This window comes from Cyprinodon tularosa, unplaced genomic scaffold (assembly GCF_016077235.1).
Source record: "Cyprinodon tularosa strain WSP-4 unplaced genomic scaffold, ASM1607723v1 ctg3, whole genome shotgun sequence".
Taxonomy (NCBI): domain Eukaryota; kingdom Metazoa; phylum Chordata; class Actinopteri; order Cyprinodontiformes; family Cyprinodontidae; genus Cyprinodon; species Cyprinodon tularosa.
In genome coordinates, this window is record NW_024039007.1 from 286910 (window position 1) to 294580 (window position 7671).

Below are 7671 nucleotides of genomic sequence, written 5' to 3' on the forward strand. Positions count from 1 at the left end.
CCTCTAAAAGTACTTTAAATATGAAATTATTACATACTTTTCAATAAATGATAAGTGTTACTATATTAGGGCAAAAATGGCCACTCCCTGAATCAGTGATCGCAACGAAAATTATTATTTAAATTTTTTTACCGATTAACGCTGAATTCATTAAATCACTGCGAATGTATTAGTTTTAGGTATAAATAGTGATCCACTGATAATTTCTTGCTGACCGGACTTTTCCTTTAAAGGAGTACTTTTATTTATTTAAAGAAGAGATTTTAATAAAATATGTAAGAGCTGCATGTCAATATTTCCTTTTTTATTTAAGTTTGCACCTTTTTTAATAGTTTACCATAACATCTTTTTAAAAATGTAATGACATTAAAGCTGATTTAACTCCTGGTGGCCAGTAGGTGGTGCCTTCGCCCACTCTTGTTCTGTACTCTTTTCCATTTGACTAATGCTAATGCTAACAAACCCAACGTTTAACCTAACACCAACGCTCTGAAGCGTGACTGGTGTTCTCCTTCATTTGGATTCTTTTTGAGATATGTTCCTCTGAAGTCTGAGAAATATAAAGCAGAGAAGAATCCATTTCTCCGCTCTGTCATGGAGCTTCTAGGATCTGGCAACATCTGAGCTCACCTACCAGCTATTGGTGCTATTGCTGCAGAAACTTTTTGTCAGCATTAGAGTAGAAATAAGTCTTAATGATTTTTGGACCCATCAAAATAAATGAAAAACATTTTTTGAAACTTTTTTTTTTTTTTAGCAAATCTAACACTTATTCAGGGGGGATTTACTATTGGGCAAAACTAGGCAGTTGTATAGGGGCCCAAAGTTCCTTGAGACCCCAGAAAACTTATTTTTTAAATGTGTTTTTGATAAAAATCCTTTCTTTAAAATGCCATCAGAACACTTATAATATTAAGTGTGTCTCGGGGGGGGGCCCCCTTTACTGTCTACCACAATGGATCAGTCCATTTGCTGCGTATGTGCAGAAAGGTCCAAACAGACAGCAGCAAACTATTTGAAAACAAAGAGAAGAGCAGGGCTGCCAACTTAGCCAAATCTAGCGACTTTTTTCTGCTACTGGAGACTTTGGCTACAACATCTAAAAGCAGCGAACTCTGCTCTCCAGAGCAAGTAGATTGGTAACCCCGCCTCCTGCTCTCCTCTATCTTGTCTGCTGTCATGATTCATGCAGCTATTATTTCATCCAAATGAAAAATGGAGAACAGAGAAGCAGATCATGGCTTGTCTACAGTGAAAAGAAGGACTGGGTTATTTACTTTGGCCTTTTTGGAAACACAGGAAGGAGCAATCAGCTAAGTGAGCTTAGTGCTTGGAAACAATATTTCATTCCTTTAGAGACAGCATGAAAAGTCAGCTGAGTAAAAAACATAGAGAAACAAGAAAAGGGACAAGAAGAGAGGGGTCTGTTTTATGTTTTGTCTTCTCAATTCAGAGGGCCCCCTGCCTGTTAATTATTTGGATGAAAAAGTTGAAGCTATGACCTTTAAACCGGAGAACTAAAGCTACAGAATTTCCTTTGCTTTTCTTACTGCATGCTACAGAGCTCTGCTCCAGCTTTGGAACATGTCTCCAGCAAATATCATTAACAGTCGCTGTCTGTGGTTTTGGTATCCCTGCTCTAAATGCGCATTTATCAACATATTTCTTCTGTGTATGTTTTTGTCAGCTAATCAGACAATAAAGGGATAAATGTTTTCTGCTAAAATAAAATATTAATTTCAATAAATGTTCCAATAAATCAGTCTGTTGAATAACTGACTCTCTGTTAATTTACTATTAGAAGGAAAATAATTTAATCTAAAAGGTTTTAGGTGAAAGTAAACAATTGACCATTAGGGGGCGGTATCATACCATGAATGCAGCCTGTCAAGGCCCCAGCAAGAAAAGACAGAAGGTCTCTTCTGTACTTTGTTATAATGTGTGATTGTTTAATTTGATCCTCATCTAAAGGTCATGTTGTGTTTGTTTTTTTTTTTTTTAAACGTATAATGGACCTAGTTAAGGATTTGTTTTTTATTGTTTGGATAAAACTACGACAATACTAAGCTGAATAAGTCAGGAAATCAAACAACTTGATTGGGTCCAAGGAGAGCGGAGACAGAAGACACTGGTTTTATTTAGATAAAACCTGCTGACAAGGTTAGCTTTGGGAGAATCTTACAGTGGTGACAGAATCAGAGGTTGAGGAAAATCCCTTTTGTATTTCCTTGTTTTCAGGTTTAGAAAAGAGAGTTTTTAGTAAATCTGCTTTGTAAAGCAGGCCTCAGATGATGTGCTGTAATCAGTAGTCTAGCTGTACAAAAAAAAAAAGAAGGGATGATGGATTATTTATTTATTTTTTTTTGAAGCATGCATAACCTAATTGATATAGTCTATTAACCTAAAGCAGCGATCATTGACCCTGACCAAGGCACCTTACAGTAGGCTATCACTGCTCCTACAGAGTTAGGGACTAATTTTCCATTGAGATCAGCTTCATAGTCATGGTAGGACACTTCTTTGGTTTTATTTATTTTGCTCAGGCTACTCATAAGTAGCCTGGGTGCCATTCCGAACTTAGTCCCGCCCACAACGTTTGAGGTCGGGAAGTTCGGTCTGGCATTGCTCCATAGTAGCGCGAGTATGATCGCCCACCCTGTGGCGATCCAATCAAATTGTCAGGGCAGGCTTTATACGATGATGGACAGATGATCAACAGTAACGTAATCAACCACGTGACCAAAGCGCGCATGGGTGACAACAACAATGGCTGCCGCTGGAGAGTTGAGGTGAGTAGATTCTGCTATTAGGTCTGTTCTAGAAGATATCGACAGCAAATTAATTTTAAAAGAGGAACAGAGAAACGCGATCAAGGCTCATCTTATTCTAGGCGTGCAACTGCACGCTTTGATTTTTGTTGACAACAACTATGCATCGCTTAACATACGTCACGCACTCCGTTGCTCTTATTGGTTTTAGATCTATCCAATTGATTGCAAAGGCATTTTTTTTTCTGGTTCATTCAAAACACGCCCCATAATCACAGCTCTATGGAGCAGTATCAGACTCATATTCTGACTAGAATTGAGTAGGACTACTTCAGGCTAACTCATAAGCCCACAGCCCACCAAATGTTGAAAGGGTACTATTATTGCCATTACTGTTAATATATGGTAGAAATTTTACACATTCAGTAATAAAATATCACAGGGGATGGTATGGGGGGGATGGTCATTTAAGAAGGGGGATGATAGGGGTAATCATCTCGAGTACTGGCTGTAATATCAGGCACCAATTAAGTTTTAAAAAAACCTAACAGGCGAGGGGGTGTGCCCATTTCTGGGAAATGTCCAGGTCTTGGTACTCCTTGGTCTCGGTTGGTGTGGTCTTGACTTCAACACTACATTCCAGGGCCCTGTCTCAACATTATCTACCCGCTGCGCACTCCAATTAAGTGTGCACCTTGTGGACGAGTAATAATAATTGAACTTTATTGATCTCACATTGGAGAAATTTACCTCTGCATTTAACCCATCCCCTGGGGGAGCAGTGGGCTGCCATTGTGCAGCACCCGGGGAGCAAGGGTCTTGCTTAGGGAGCCAGAGTGGCAGTCTGTGGGAGTGGGGCTTTAACTCAGAACCTCAGGATTCCAAGCTCTATGCCCTAACCACTAGACCGCCACTCCCTGCTTAAATTAGAAATTAATGTAAAATAAAACAGGACGGGGGGGGGGGCACATTGTTGGGATCAACTCCTTGTGGAGCCCAGTGCCTGAACCCCAAGAGGGGAATTAATGAATCTACAGAAGCACCATGGAGATCGTTCTTACCAGCTGTCCCACTGTGTGGTGTGGAGGCTGCAGCGCCTCAGACTGGAAGAAGGTGAGAACACCAGAGAGGATCATGGGGGCTCCTCTTCCCTTCATCAAGGACATTTCATCCTAGCGCTGCGTGTCCCGAGCCCGTAACATCATCAGTGACCCCTCCCCCCCCCACCATGGACTGTTCTCCCTGCTGCCCTCTGGGAAGAGGCTTCACAGCATTGGATGCAGGACTAGCAGGTTCAGAAACAGCTTCTTCCCCGCTGCCATTAGACTGCTGAATGTTTAGTAAAAGTTGTTATTGTATCATATTTTTTTATGTTGGAACTGTAAATTTACAGTCATATGTTTATATATATAAATAAATATATATATATATATATATATATATATATATATATATATATATATATATATATATATATATCTATATATATATAGATATATATATAGATATAGATTTTTTTTTGTCCTTTTTAAAGGCTGCACTTTTAAAAAGATTAAATTGTCCAGAGAGCTGTTCTAAACAAAATTTCTTTTTGTTTTGCACTTATGTAAACAAAATCTCTTTGATTGCTTTTTTTGGGTGAGGGCCAGTGGTGTCAAAAGTACACACATTTGTTACTTAAGTAGAAGTATAAATACTGCAGTTTAAAAATACTCTGGTAAAAGTTGAAGTATCAACTTGACCTCTTTACTCAAGTAAAAGTGAAAAAGTATGTGCTCCAAAAATTACTGAAAGTATAGAAGTATAAAGTAAATTTTCAAATAAACAGCACTATATGAATTGAAAGCTAAATTTTTTGACTATTTCGAAAAATTCCTTGAGATAGGGCCAAGGATGAGGGAGGTCTTGTTGGTCTCCATCTCCCGATACGCTCTCTCCTGTGTCCGACCTTTCAGACATTTCTACATCTTTTTCTAAATCCGACATTGTAGCATGGCATAGACAATTCACGAATGCAGTTTGAAGAACATCTGCTTGCTTCTGATGATTTAGCAAACCTTAACCCTTAGCGTCAGCACAAATTTGATGAATGAGTGTTTGTGTTATATGACTCATCCAATTCCAATAGTTTTCACTAGATGTGGACGGTGCCATTGATCTGCATTGAATGGCGCACATGACGTGAAATAAATATTTATAAACATTAAACCGAAGCCAAGAGTAACGAGTAACATTTGTTTTAAAAATGTAAGGAATAGAAAGTACAGATAGTTTTGTGAAAATGTAATGAGTAGAAGTCAGAAGTAGGAAGAAATATAAGTTATGAAGTAAAGTATAGATACCTAAAAAGTGTACTTAAGTACAGTAACAAAGTATTTGTACTTCGCTACTTGACACATCTGGTGAGGGGTCAAGCTTAAATCATCTCCCTTTATTGGCAAATTTGTCTGCCTTATCTGCACAAATAAAGAGAACAAAATACATATTTTAAGAGAATGTGGCTGAATTATGGTTAAATCTTTGCCATGTAGTTGAAAAACAGCAGAGAAGCCCAATACTTAAAATATTCTCTTGTCCTCCTTTAAGAGATGCTAGAAATTAGGAGTTTTTCTACCTTATTTTAAGTGTAAATGATCTTATATCACTGGCAAATCCTCTACTTATTTACCAAAAAAAAAATTGAAATACATTTAAGAAAATGGCCTGACTTAGATTTGATTTGTTGCAGTGAGTGGCATCATTGTTAAAGCTACACACTGCAATCCTGATCTAAAAATGAACATTTCCTAAAATATTAAGCTGAGCAGCTAAGTCACATGATCTGCCAATAAAACGGTTTTGTTGCTTTACCATAGCAGCCATTCAAAATGGCCCTTCCCAGTCAATCGCCAGCTGAATGGCAGCACACTTCCCTCCAGGGGACCAGCCAAGGGCCCATCAAGGAAAGTGGGGAAATTTTGAATGGCTGCTACTGTAGGAACCCGTAATGGTTAGGGTTAGACTGATTGGTAGGCTGTATGAATGAATGGAAGTCAATGGAAAGGCCCTGCAAAGATAGTGAGACGAATGTGTGTGTGTGTGTGTATTGTTATTGCAAACAGCTTTATTTTTTCTCCTCATACAAACCCATTTTTTCAAGCTCAGTAAAAACATGCTTCAAACAGATAAGCGACAATTGACGTCATTAAAGAAGATTTTTTTGTTTCGCTCTCCAAAAGAGGCAGTTTTGTCTTCACATCAACAAATGCTTCTTCTATCAATTACTTAGATTTTTCTTTCTCTTCAGAGCTCCGAGCACTGCTGGTCATTGATCCCTGGATACAGGATGTGCATTAGTGTCTGGATATGAAAGTCCTTTTACTGAAGAGCTGCCCAGTGTGAGAATAAAGCTGATCTTTTGTCTAGTCCAGGGATACTTTCATACCAGAATAGCAAGTAGCCTCACACTCACACAGACAAAGGATCACTTCCTTTGATCTGATGTTCCGAAACTCCAAAGGTCTTCAGAAATAGAAGCAGATCTTTGTGATATTTCTCATGCACAAGGAAAGGATATCTGCAATAAGAGGAGAGTAAACCGTGGAGCAGAGGCTCAGATGAGGAAAGAGGAAGAAAAACACTACGCTCAGTATGTCCTCAGTGTGTCCATGTGCAGTGGTTGTATTTCTTTTCAATATTGATGATCATGCAGCCAATAAACATGTTTAATGAATACAGGTGCTGGTCATAAAATTAGAATATCATGAAAAAGTAGATTGATTTCAGTAATTCCATTTAAAAAGTGAAACTTGTATATTATATTCATACATTACATACAAACTCATATATTTCAGATGTTTATTTTGTTTAATTTTGATGATTACAAATGACAACAAATGAAAATCTCAAATTCATCATATCAGAAAATTAGAATATTACTGAAGACCAATAAAAACAAAGGATTTATAGAAATGTTGGCCAACTGAAAAGTATGAACATGAAAAGTATGAGCATGTACAGCACTCAGTATTTAGTTGGGCCTCCTTTGGCCCGTATTACTGCAGCAATGCGGCGTGGCATGGAGTCGATCAGTCTGTGGCACTGCTCAGGTGTTATGATAGCCCAGGTTGCTCTAATAGTGGCTTTTAGCTCTTCTGAATTGTTGGGTCTGGTGTATTGCATCTTCTTCTTCACAATACCCCATAGATTTTCTATGGGGTTAAGGTCAGGAGAGTTTGCTGGCCAATTAAGAACAGGGATACCATGGTCCTTCAACCAGGCACTGGTAGCTTTGGCACTGTGTGCAGGTGCCAAGTCCTGTTGGAAAATGAAATCTGCATCTCCAAAAAGTTGGTCAGCTGCAGGAAGCATGAAGTGCTCTAAAACTTCCTGGTATGTGGCTGCGTTGACCCTGGACCTCAGAAAACACAATGGACCAACACCAGCAGATGACATGGCACCCCAAACCATCACTGACTGTGGAAACTTTACACTGGACTTCAAGCAACGTGGATGGAGTGCCTCTCTTCTTTTCCTCCAGACTCTGGGATCTTGATTTCCAAAGGAAATGCAAAATTTACTTTCATCAGAGAACATGACTTTGGACCACTCACCAGCAGTCCAGTCCTGTTTCTCTTTAGACGCTTCTGACGCTGTCTGTGGTTCAAGAGTGGCTTGACACAAGGAATGCGACAGCAGAAACCCATGTCTTTCATACGTCTGTGTGTGGTGGTTCTTGAAGCACTCACTCCAGCTGCAGTCCACTCTTTGTGAATCTCCCCCACATTTTTGAATGGGTTTTGTTTCACAATCCTCTCCAGGGTGCGGTTATCTCTCTTGCTTGTACACTTTTTTCGACCACATCTTTTCCTTCCCTTCGCCTCTCTATTAATGTGCTTGGACACTGAGCTCTGTGAACAGCCAG